Source organism: Hesperophylax consimilis, chromosome 30 (genome assembly GCF_061612785.1).
Source record: "Hesperophylax consimilis isolate HC1 chromosome 30, BYU_Hcon_1.0, whole genome shotgun sequence".
Lineage (NCBI taxonomy): Eukaryota > Metazoa > Arthropoda > Insecta > Trichoptera > Limnephilidae > Hesperophylax > Hesperophylax consimilis.
The window spans coordinates 8,070,487-8,084,273 of NC_142865.1; the positions used below are offsets into that span (position 1 = coordinate 8,070,487).

The 13,787-nt window shown below is 37.7% G+C and overlaps 1 protein-coding gene across 1 annotated transcript in view; it reads right to left on the bottom strand.

The window, feature by feature from the left end:
• The window catches only part of LOC149409600 (nephrin-like), a 301,897-nt gene that overhangs the window by 97,773 nt on the left and 190,337 nt on the right, over positions 1–13,787 (bottom strand). The gene's annotated exons all lie outside the window — the stretch shown is intronic.

Sequence of the window (13,787 nt, forward strand, 5' to 3'; positions counted from 1 at the left end):
GAGAAAAATCCAAGTGGCTCCCAGTTTCCGTTGACGCGCTGCTGAAGTGCGGCTCCAGCTGTGGTGTCAGAAGCGTCGCTAATGATGGATAGAGGAGCTTCGCACTTTGGGTGGGCGATTAAAGTTGCCTGAGCAAGGGCTTCTTTGCATTTGTCAAAAGCTTCTATGGTCTTCGGTGTCCAGGGAACGGGTTGTTTGCTTTTTAGGTTCCCTTGTAGGAAGTCGTTGAGTGGTGACTGGTCCTCTGCAGCGTGGGGCAGAAATCTCCTGTAGAAATTTAGTGCTCCCAGAAAGCGTCGAAGATCTTTGATTGTTTGGGGTCGGTTGTAGCTCCTGATCGCTTCCACCTTCTCGGGAAGGGGTGTGGTACCCTTGCTGGACACCAAGTACCCCAGGAACTTGACCTCGTGTACACCGAAGTGGCATTTTGCGACGTTGATGACAACACCGTATTCCTGTAAGCGTTGGAATAATACTTCGAGGTGTGCCATGTGTTCCTCTTCTGATGATGAGGCTATGAGGATGTCATCAATGTAGGCGTAGCAGAAGTCGAGTCCACGCGTGACTTCGTCGATGAAACGTTGGAAGGTTTGGGCTGCGTTGCGGAGGCCGAAGGACATCATGGGGAACTCAAACAGGCCAAACGGTGTGGATATGGCCGTTTTCGGGATATCTTCCTGTGCCACTGGAATTTGGTTGTACGCTCTCACGAGGTCGATGGTGGAGAATATTCGAGTGCCGCTTAACGACTGAGCAAAATCCTGAATGTGGCGAACAGGGTAGCGGTCTGGAATAGTCCTGGCGTTCAGGCTCCGATAATCTCCGCACGGTCGCCATTGGTCGTCTTTCTTGGGTACCATGTGTAGAGGCGATGCCCAACAACTCTCAGAAGGACGAGCTATTCCAAGGTATACCATTGTCTCAAACTCTTTTTTGGCCAGCTTCAACCTGTCGGGGGCAAGGCGGCGTGGTCGTTCGCTTACTGGAGGTCCTGGAGTGGTTCTGATGTGGTGCCTAGTCTCGTGTCGAACATCCCTCCTGGTACCGTCCGGGCGCGTCAGGTCAGGAAATCGTTGCAACAGAATGTGGTAGGGTGACGTACCTGTAACTATCTTTATGGAAGGAGTGTTGTCGTTGCTCCTGGTCCCTGTCGTGGTCAGGTTCGTCACTTGATCGAGTAGTTTTCCGTTGCGGACGTCAACCAGCAAGTTGAATTTTGCCAAGAAGTCCACACCGATGATAGGCTTGGAGACATCAGCGATGACGAAACTCCAGGTGAAGTCACGTCTAAGCCCCAAATTGAGGGTAAGTGTCAGGTTTCCGTAAGTGGCGATGGTGCTTCCGTTCGCGGCTGCCAGCTCGTAAGATTGTTTAGGAGGTCGTCCTTGTACTAAGGTCCGTGGGTATACGCACAGGTCCGCGCCCGTGTCCACGAGGAATTGTGTGCGTGTTACCCGGTCTGTGACGAAAAGGCGACTTAATTTCGGTGGGCTGCAGGTACTGGTCGCCATCAGTTGTAGCCCTGGGCGTTTCCCTGTGCGTATTTACAGGGCTCCCGGCACCGTTGGGCATTAGCTCCGAACGTTGCGTGGTACCAGCATACGTCCGATGGTTGCGTACCCCTGGCACGACTGCGGCTACGGAAAAGTCGTGACCTAGAGCGGTTATCGCGGCGAACTGGGCTCATATCCCTGGGTTGACGATCCCTGACTTCGAGGGCGGCGATTTTCCCGCGCAGTTCGGCAATCGCATCCATTAAATTTGCCTCCGTGATCGCTCTTGGAGAGAAAACTTCGCTGGCAGAGGGCATTGTCGCAAGGTCGTCGATGGCATCGGCGAGGTTAGCCATTTTATCCAGCGGGGTGTCCTGTTGTGTGGCGAGGACCACCCGTGTGCTGTGAGGTAGTCGGCCCATCCACAGAGTCCTCAATACTTCGTCAGACACTGTATTGCCGGCGAGGGTGCGCAGGTGCCGGAGGAACTGGGACGGCCTTCGATCTCCTCGTTCCTCGTGCTCCAGGAGTCTCCTCGTCTTCTGTTCTTGCGTGACACTGAGGCGTTTAATGAGCTCACTCTTGAGCAAAGCGTAGGCTCCGACATCCGGTGGTGCCACTATTATGTCTCGCACTTCCTGGGCGTAAGCTGGATCTAGGGCTCCCAGGACGAAACCGAACTTGGAGGCATCTACAGTCACCCTTGCCGCCTCGAAACTGCGCTCTACCATCGCGAACCACAGTTCCGGATCCGTTGGGCAAAAAGGCGGGATGCGAACCGCCACGCGATCCACTTCCGGCGCGGCGGTAGGTGCGGGCGTGGGTTTAGATGCGGCCGTGGCGGTCGGTGCGGGGGTGAGGGGATCTGTCGGCTCAGGCGGCACGCTGCCGCCTTGTTGCGTCATCTTTTTGCTGCACAAAATCACTCACTTAATCAATAAACAACTGATGTAAATGTTCGTCTGATACTCCTGACGCAGTGATCGTCTCTTTGGCACTCGGGAATGCGCCAGGAGGAAAGTTCAGATGATTACACTTCACTAGATCGCGTGTATCACGTCGGGGTCACCAATGTGGGATTGAATGCCTATAGCGGGATCTTCGGGAGAAGGAATCAGAAGGTATTTGAAGGAAAACACAAATGATTGTCGATCGATTTATTTACGTCTCAGGAGAAGCTCTGAGCGCCAAGTTAAGTTAAGTAAACTGTTGACCGCGGGACGGGTACGTGGCTTCTGGCGGCGTGGTACGCTGCGCGTTCTCTCCTCCTGGCGGCGCTGTCGTCGCAGTCACGTGGTGGTTGGGGCCGTGTGCAAGACCTCCAGGGTTGTCACAGAAAGGTAGGGTTGCCCCCTACATATCTTTCTATTACAACAGTCATTATTTAAACATTGCTTATTACACTGCAATACCAAATTATTATTTATATACAATTGAATTTGACCCTAAATACCAGAAAGTCACCACCTACACCAATAAAAATGTCACTGAACTCTGTTATGACAGAACTATGTATAGATACTGTAAAAATTTCTCACTACCATTATCATCTTTAAACACCTATGGCACCACTTACTAATAATTCTTATCATTTTACCAGGTTCATCCATAAATACAAAAACATCATAGCTATAACCTCAAGTGAAACTAACCCCTCACACATCAGTGCTCATAACCACAACAAGTCATATGTACACCACTTACCCTTAACACCAACGCTTACGTTCCTTTCTTGCGTAACTCTGATTATACATGTAATCCATTCCACCATTATAATTATCTACATAGTTATAATCAAACAAATAAATGTCATACTTTCATTGCATTTAATACCCATTACGATTGTAGATCTCCTATGTATACTTATTTATTTATTTTATTTATTTATTGGATGATTTATATAGCGCCGCTTTTGTGAGATATCACCTCAGGGGCGCTTTACAGTTAATGCAGATATTACAAAAAAAATACTTACTTGTTTAATTAATGTTATTCTCTCTAGAACTGTAAAATTCACGCTCCATAACACAGGGTCATCCCTAGCATGGAGGGTGAAATATCACAAAAACCATATGTACCCTCTAAGTCTTTAAGCGCATTTATAAAAATAAGCGTATAAGCAAGCAATTTGATCCGTGACGTCACATAAAGCAAAACAATTAAAATAGTTTAACAATAAAAAACACAATAACCAATTCAAACGTCTCTTATCAAACAATCCGTGTCCACTTCTGATCGGTTTTTTCCAATCGCCCTTTGAAAAGGCGGCAAGGAAAAGGGGATAAATTCATAAAATTCCTAAAACTAAAAAGGTTCAGAGAAGTAGTATTTGTTCCACATTAAGCAGATAAAATAATGGCCCAGTGAGTTAGTTGAAATGCCCAGTGGAGTAGCGGGACCGACACTTTAAAACTATCACTATAAATCAAACCCGGTTGTAGATAAGGAATTGAATGACCCAGTGTAGTGTACTGGGGGTTTCGAGAATGGATTCACACTTAAATAATAAATATACAGAAAATACATTTGATTTTAAAACACTTTGTAGTAGTTAGATAATGGTACGAATACATTTGCGAACCGAAACGCGAACCGAGCCACGAATTGCGGGAAAAGAACGGAGAAACTGCAAGCGGCGTTTCGCGCCATTTGAGGTTGCTTCGTTCCTTTCCCATAAGTTTAGGTTCAGTTCGGCAGTTCGGCTCGCGTATGTATACGTAGCATTATAATGCAAAGAAAGTGAAGTATGCGAAGGTTCTTTTAATAAGTCAGTTATGTGAACCAACTGGCCATGATGAACTAATAACAAAACTTGAATTGAACTTTCACATAACTTCAAATTGAACTTTGAAATTAATTTGAAGAACTGTTCATATTCTGTGAAACTGGCCCTCAAACCCGCTTGAACTATTTTTTAAATTCACGTATTTATCACTAACTCAAATAAATTTATTTTAACGTTAAAATGATAATTTCGGTTCTTATGTTTTTCTATTAAAAAATATTTTTTCATAATACTAAACTACTTGAATCTAGGATTGACTTCTTTTAGCCATTTTTTTTTTTTTTTAAATGTCGTTTTGACAAGTTAAACTGGTAAAAAAACTACATACTCGTAGTTGAATGATGGGAATGACATTACGGGTTGATAGATTTCGCTTAAGAACATGATGAAAGAGTTGTTTTTTTTTTGGACTCCGTGTAATGCAAACCAAGTCGCTTACCGTAATTTATACCAAGTTACAAGAATCTTGGTCCGAAACGAAATCAATCACAAAATCACAGCCTGAAAAAATATGTCGTCAGATTATTATTAATATTGTTTCAAGGTATCTTTTCTTCCTCAAAAAATATTGCCAAAAAAAATTACTCTGTTCACACGGTTTCTGGGACGAAAATATGTGTTAATTTTATAACGCCAGAGTTTACCGTTTTAATTTAATTTAATTGCTTTATTAAAATTAATATTTAACTCGCCATTAATAAAAAGCCTTTTCCAAAATTGTATATATTTGCACTAATACACACAATCTTAAGTCTGTGTTGTTTGGCTCTGTTTGCAAGAGTTTCTTAACTCTTGGAAATGTAACGCATAAACGTGTAAATATACAATTAATGTGAACGGTTGACCTCGCGCCCAAATAAATAAGGAAATTCACAATTTATATAAATAAATGTCACCATCTCGGTCATATCCTTTTTAATAAATCTATTTGAATTTCACTTTTGTTTTCATGATGAATGAATGTAATTGAAAACGGAAATCAACCTACTTTTCCTGACATCCGATCGTGCTGACTCTCAGCAGATACACTCGTTGTTATTAACAATGCATTCTATCTACTTTTGGTGGCAATCGCGTACACACACGCGGACATATAAGCATTTATGTGAAATCAGACGATATAGCAGTTAATACACGAAATAAAAGTCGGTTCTACACGATCGGCATTTGGCAAGGTCGGTAGCGCTGTTGACTCCGGTTCTAGGAAGAAACGTTCAATCGTCAGCCAAACCAATTTTTTTTTATGTTTGAAAAGACATTTATTACTGTATTTGGTACATATTTTAATACACCACGATCATGCGAACTCTAGTGGAATAAAAGGTGGCCACCATCTTGAACCGGAACGTAACAAATGAATTTAAAGACAGATGAATGCCAAATGGTCGATTTAAACCAGGAATTCGCTACACTCCGTAAAAAACATTTAGCTAAAAGTTTATTTTTGAATCACTCTGTTGGTGTACTCGTAGGTACTGGCTAATTTAGTAGAATTCCGTGATGAAATTATCTCCCATAATGGGAGGTCTTGGAAATGGGTTTTTTCCTTCCCTAAAGTGCCTTCAATGGGGTCATGTTTCAGGCTTTTAACTTGCCGTTTCGGAACAGAAGAATATACCTACCCATCTTGAAGAAATAACAATATCATAGCGTAGAAGCCAAAGATAATAGAATATAAGTTAGAAGCATTAAGTTTTGATTAAATATATACTAGTCAATTCAAGCTACTTTAAAATCAAGACATCCACAACCACAATACTCGAAATAACAATAAAATCCGCATTCCTCTAACACACAATACGAAATGTGGCATAAATGTCTTAACTTTATTGCCTACACACTCTATAACTCTCTTCCAGATATGTATAAAATCAGCCAGCATAATCCAAAAATTCAAAGTAAGGCTTTAATAGTATATTAAAGTATAAGTGGATAAACAGGTCTTTAAAACACGCGCGATTTTTCGAGCACGACGGCGTAGCCGAGTGCTCGAAATAAAGCAAGTGTTTTAAAAACCAGTTATCCACGAATAACTGGTCTTTACACGCTATTTTTTTTTTATTGGTACACTTTGAAAACATAAATATTGATATTATTATTAAAAATTTGGAAATAAGAACTATTAATGAATTCGTGATGTGACATCACAATATCTTGTTGTCATGGAAATGAAAAACACAAACATTAATTTGCAATCTGTCACATAAGATTAATAGTTGGATTTATAGTTAAAAGTTGACATTTAGACTTCACATTTTGTTGATTTGTTGATGTTGCCATGGTAACTTTAAAAAACGCGCGTTCCATAAAGTGCGATTTAAACACGCTAGAGCGTACTTTAAATGAGTAAAAAAGGGCATCAATAAAAAAAAGAATATTTTTTAAAAACATAAAAACTAAAATACGTAATTCTTGTCGTGTTTTATTAATAAGGCCTGTTAATTTATCGTAAGTGCAAGAATCGATTTGTCTCTGTGGATATACTCATCAGTTTTGCTGACTCTTGACACGGCCCGACTCAATTATTCGGTTCACTTTATCGCGCCATCGTTAATCTTCATCGAGCGTACCCGACTTCTTCCATCATTCACATTTACGTCATATTTATGCTCTCCTTACTTCGTTCATTCGCTGGTCATGCCCTAACTATCTAAGCGTCTCTTGCTTAATCTAACTCATGACGCTTACATCAACCTTGCATTCAATGCGAATATTCACATTTGTCACACGATCATACATGGTTTTACCACACATACGCCTCAGGTATCTCATTTCTACAGTATTCAGTCTACTTTCATCCTTCTTCTTACATCACGTCTCACTGCCATACATTAGGGTTGGTACTATGACTTCATTGTAGATTGCACTAAAGAACACATATTTCTCACACAATTATACATGTTTTTAGTAGAAACACACCTCAGGGATCTCATTTATAAAGCATTCGGTCTAATTTTACCCTTGGAAAGTTTCTCACTTTAACATATAATCAATATATATTTATTATAAAAAAAAGTTTACAATGTGCGTGCCGTTAAACTCAGAAACGAGTCCCGGCACGATCAAGTGAGTTATATGGTGTGGTAGACCTCTATCCCCCATCCATGAATAAGGTTCCCGTTTTTACCTGAAGGGCGTGCTTTTGAAGTTGTGCCGTTAAAGGACTGGAAATTTCGCCCTCTAAAAATTTCTAAAACAGTCCAGAACATTCAAGAGTATTCGAGAGTGTTCCACAATTCCACAGTTGTGGAATGTTCGGAAATATCTCGGAACATACCAGATCATAATGAACTAAAAACGGGATTATAGGCCATATCCTGATAATTTTTTAGTAAATTCGTAACCGTGACAATACATTGGTATTACTAAATAGTATAAAAAAAGGCACTATCCGAGTCTGTCTGTTTGTGCGTATAGTTCTTCTAAATACGTTAGTATTCAACGGAGCTTGATAGGGTTTTCACTGTCATTTAGAGTATTTCTCCAGGAAGTTTTATATATCTAATACATGGAAATTATATGTGATGTTTGGTAAAAAGTTGAATATTTAAGCTATAGATGGCGCTAGTCATAAAGTTTACTGCAGAGTCCGACAGATGTCGCTAGAGTGTAATAATTACTTGTGAGTAGAGATTGACAGGGAACAAGCTACTCGAACCAGAGAATTACCAACCTTCGGGTAATGAACACTGTAGCTAAATCCAGACCTATTATTTAAATCGTAAATAAACATAATTAGAAGTAGAACCTTTTACTTTTCAACAAAGAGTTTCCAACCCTTAAATCTGCAAAGTAAGACAGATATAACAATATATAATATAATTTATTGAAAGTAGAGAAAAGTCGAGCAATTCCAGGTACACGTCAGCTGGTATATATTTAAAAATAAGTGCCTCTAACCAAAGCAATTGACTCTACGTAACTCAACTACTGGACGCAGTGCTCTGCCGTTTGGTTTAACTGCAAAACCCCGTGTGTAGGTACTGTCGGTGAGGTTCAAATGACTGCAGCGCCCCGGGCATTCGAACTTCCCTGACTTGTGGCGCATGTGTTCTCAGTTCTTACTTCTAGGTTATGTACGATATTCCGAGTTACCACAGCTTGAAGATCAAGATTGTCAAAGTAGGGGACGAGAAAATCTTTATATTAAGGCGATGCACTGCAAAGTAATGCAAAATCATATATTTTTGGTTTGGAAATTTAATAGTTTAGAAATATTAACTATAGCTTTAAATAAATACTGACAGTAGAACACATCTTGGACTATATAAAACGAAAAATTTAAAAAACAATACATTTATAGCCATGGAGAGAGGTTGTAGATATAAATCAAATCATAATAGAGATATAAACAATAGAGACATAAACATTATTCACAAACCATAAGAGAAATATTATTTTATGACCTCTTGTATTTGGTAAGTTCGCAACTGAAAATATCAACCTTAGATAATATGCTATTGTAATTATTGCACAGTCTGTTCAGGCAAGAATTCTGCTTAGAGTTCGTTTTACTTTGGTCAACCCTGAACAGGACAGAAGAGCGTGTTGAACGCGCAAAAAAATATGTTTTGAAGTGCAAAATATCTCTGATTGTTTACCGTACAAAGGTATCCAGGCAGTGAATAAAATAAAATGTATCTGGATTAGGCATAAAATATTTAAAGAAAAATGTAATGAGTATTAGAAACATTACTTCGAATTTAATTCGAGTCCTTATCTCAATCCGGTGTTGAGATATAGCGTTAAGTATTTCTCTGGCATCCCCGACTTCTAACATTCAAACCTTGGCATTCTAAACACTCCTGGCACTAATAAGAACAAATTTTGAAATTTTCTGCGATATCGGTCGACTACTTTTAGAGTTTTGCGATCACAAACATACGCAAGTTGAATTTTTATATATAGGGTGTCCGGGGGTAAAGTGCACTGACTTCAGAAGGTGATACATGATATGGTAGAAGTAAAAAAAAAAAAACTTTTTTTCTATTATAGGCAATAATTACTTGCCTGAAATATCAAATATCAAGTTATTATTGGCGAGTAAGTATTGCTTATAATAATTCGTTATCCTTTATGCATAAAAAACCTTATCTTATAAACATAAGTTTATTAATAAAAAATAAAAAATTTATTGTTCCGACTTTATGTCCGGGTTAAATCTTCCCCATAGGAAAAACTAAACCCTTCCACACACTTTTCCACAAATGATCATCTAGTCAATCAAAATTATGCAAGGGCATTATATAATCAAAATAAATACAAAACGATACAAGAACAACACGTCAACTCACCTGAGATCAAATGGGAAAATAATTCACCGACTCCAGATATTTTCATATCAGAGGGTTCGGCTCGGTAGAACTCCTAACAGGGCCTATAAATCCTACTGATCCCTCAACTTTCGTTATCCTACATGTATTCAAAATGACCGACTTTTGCATCTTTACATATAATTTTTTTGATAGATCTAATACACCTAAATTTTGAATGAGAGAGCTAGGTATAATGCCAGTAGCCAAAATAACAAATGGTAATATTTTTATAGTTTGAGAATGCCAAATTCTTTTTATCTCATTTCCTAAATCTGTGTATTCTTATTTTTTCTTTTACAGATTTTTTAATATTACTATTTATTTTTATTATTATAATATATTTATATATTTTTAATTGATTTTTTTTTCTAAGACATCGTAAAGAGCAAAAATCAACGATGTCAATGACGACGTTTGTCAAAGAAAAACGTAATAAAAATTGAAAACAATAATTATAATAATCACGTAATTACTGAAATTTAAAAATCTCTTGCACTTGCTGTTCTTTTCTGGCTAATAACACTAAGAAGACGTAGGAAAACCATTTAAGGCGATGCACTACGTCGTTTAATATTTTAAATTGAGCCGCTATCAATAACAACCCTTATGTAGATGGCGATAAGGTTTAAATTCCCGCTTAACACCATCCGCCTGTTTTGATTTATGCAAGAAAAAAACATGGCCAAAAAGTGCCTTTTATTTTATTTTGTGGATGTTCCGCCATAAATATTTAATTTTTTCCGATCATTTTATAAATAACTTAATTGGCCACACTATACAATAAAATCATAACAGAAAATGGGTTCGTAAGAAGGAGATTTTTAACTTTAAAGCAGTTTTCATAGGTCTTATACATTATTATTTTCTGGGCTTATAAAAAGATTTATCTAAAAAATACTCGATTATTTTAAAGGCCAAGATGTATTCTACTCGCAGTATTTAATTAAAGCTTCTGAAACATTTCTAGGTGACCAAATTTTCAAACCAAAAACACTTCTACTAGTTCACACAATTGTCGGTGTTGTGTACATACACACAACCCCAAGTTTGTGTTCTTCAACTCTAATTGCTCGACCAAAACACAGGTTTTCAAAATATAAAATATTTTAGAAGTTTAGAAGCCTGTTTTTAGTCAAAGGCAGGGCCAAGTAATTCGCATCGATCTCGCCGTTAGTTTCAAAGTCACGAACTGTTTGCGCGCGTGACCTCGGTTATGGTGCAATTTGGGCAGAGCTCACCCCGGTGGCTGGCAAACAATCAAGCCACCCTGGCGCACATACAGCTGCATTTTTCTAAGATAAACAGTAATAACTACTACTTGAAGAAACAAGCCACCCTAATGTACATTCAGTTGCAGTTTTCTAAGGGCCGATATTTCAACTGCTTGTTAAGCTCGGTTTAAGATATATTTAGGTTCGTCAAAATCCTGATAAACCAATCCGACACCAATGCTTGGAGAAATAAACCATCATAACGTACATTCATTCAATTGTATTTTTCTTACAAAAATTAATAACTACTTGGAGAAAATAGGCACCTTAATGTACATTCGTTTAGATGATCATTTCTGAGACAACCAGTAGCTAATACGTGCTTGGAGAATTAATTTACCCTAAAGTATATTCATTATGTTCGACACAAACGTTAGATAATAAGTGCTTGGAGAAACAATCAACCTTAACGTACATTCAATCAGTTACGTTTTTACAGCAGAAACAGTGGCTAATAAGTGCATGGAGAAACAATCAACCCTATCGTACATGAATTCAGATCAACACAAACGTTAGCTAACAGTGCTTGGAGAAACAACCCACCCTAGCGTACATTCAGTTGCATTTTCCAACAAAAACTGGTCCTTCCCCACCTTTCTCTTCCCCATCTGCTTCCCGTCCCCACCACCTTCAGCCTCACAACAAAACTATTTTTATTCAATACTATCTGTTCCCTGCCACGCTTTGCTGTGAATCAGTGTTTCTGTGCAGATAGAAAACAAAGAGATTTTACGTTCAACAAATAGCGCTGTTTTTTTTAAATCATGTTTTTCCAACAGATTACGCTGTTTTAAAAAAAAAAACAAATTTTTACCTGTCACCGGTGACATCTATATGATAAAGGTACATAAAAACACGCATATTCGAATGCAATGTTGTGTCAAAAAGAGACTGTTATTTAATGTGTTAATTTTTGTGCATAAAGTCATGAACAACCAAATGCCAAAATATTTTAAGGATGAAATTGTTTTTACTAGAGATGTTCATAAATACGAAACCAGAAATGTAAATAGAATTAGATCGCCACTTATGAAGAAATCAAAATCACAGAACTGCCTAATGTACAAAGGACTAAAGATGTATGATGAAATGTCCGAAAGTCTGAAGAATGAATGTATTTAAAAAGAAATGTTATGTTTATTGTAAAAATATTTAAAGTTACAAAATGAAATATTATCTTGTTTATATTCAAATGTTGTATAAACTAACTCAATAAATAATAAAATATAAATTAAAAGCAATCGGTGAAGAACTTTTGGAGATAAAAGATTTTGAACAAACCAACATTTGCATTTTTATTTATATAGATTTGTATCTACTGGCAAACCAGAAAAAAACCTACAGAGTAACAAATATTATCTGATCTTCTTGACCTGTAAAAAACATTGAAAAACAAGTTCAGTGCTTCACAGATGAGTAAAAGATTTATTTAACTGAAATACTCTTCCTTTGATAATATCTACTTGACCTACTCTAATTCTTAGCTAAGAGAAGAAATTTGAAAGAAGCCTGAAAAACTTGACTTAAGTCAAACAGTACCTAATAACAGGTAGAAAAAACATGTTGTACTTTCGACTAACGAGTTGAAACAACCCACAGTTCAACACCGTTGCATTTTTCTAAATCAAATAGACACGGTAAACCATACTGCTTGTTTATTTTTATACTTCTTGTGGCACATACAAGCTGATTGCATCGGGTGTTAGAATGGTGACGTGGCATAATTGTGTTTACCTAAAGAGTAAATTTTGACAATGATTTACGGACGCTTTCACCAATGAAAACTGATCAAAGATCAATAATATGTTTTTTGATATTTTGATAAAGTGTTAATAAAAACCCCTAGCCGAAGACTTAAAGCTTTGAGTATCGGCTAACGTTCAGCGATTTAATTTTTAAAAATTGACCGAGTATATAAGATATTTTAATAATAATTTCCGACTTTATGTCCGGGTTAAATCTTCCCCATGGGAAAAACTAAACCCTTCCACACACTATTCCACAAATGATCATCTAGTCAATCAACATTATGTAAGTGCATTATATAAGCAAAATAAATACAAAACAGTAGAAGAACAACACGTCAACTCACCAGAGATCAAATGGGAAAATAATTCACCGACATTTTTTCATTAACAGATTTTTGAATATTAAAGGAATTTGGAATAGCGACATTATCATTATTATCTAGCTTTTTATAATTGTATTCGTGGGAGTTGTTTCGCCTGTGAGGAATCACTGATACTGTTGTCATATAATTAATGATCTTTAGGTACGTAAAATGGTATACTTTTTTTTATAACACTCGGCACGTGACTTTGATAGTTCAACGCTTGCAAAGGCTAATTCATGCAAATAGATGGATTATACTTAATGCCCTGTTCACACCGAGAGTCAAAAAGCTCCTCGCGTAAAGGTATTTTAAATGACTCTTTCGTGACTTTGTGGGATAAAAATGGCATCAATTTTTAAGACAAATTTCAGACATTTTGAAAGACTGTTCTTTTTTAAATTTATTTTTTAAATGTTCATCTCCTTTATTTCCAATAATTTTTTATGATTTTCTTCATAGTAGACGTTAATAAAAGCTCCCAAAAGACGATTGGGTTACGGTTCATAATGGAGCTCTCATAATAACCCCTATGCATAGCAGTGAGCGTTGGATCTGGCAGAAGAATAATGAAAGCAGATTCGACGCAGAATAAATGAAATCCCCAAGGCGTACGTGTAGGAAAACCATATACGATTTTATTACAAATCTGGCAATAAAATCAACAATTTGTAAGAATAATGAGTAACGAGTCAATATCTTTAATAAACAACAAAATCAACAGCGGTCTCAGGACAGGTCCTTGGGGGACTCCAGAAAAAAAATAACTTAGGTCGTAGATCCGGTTAGGATGTTCTGTTTTCAAATTAAATG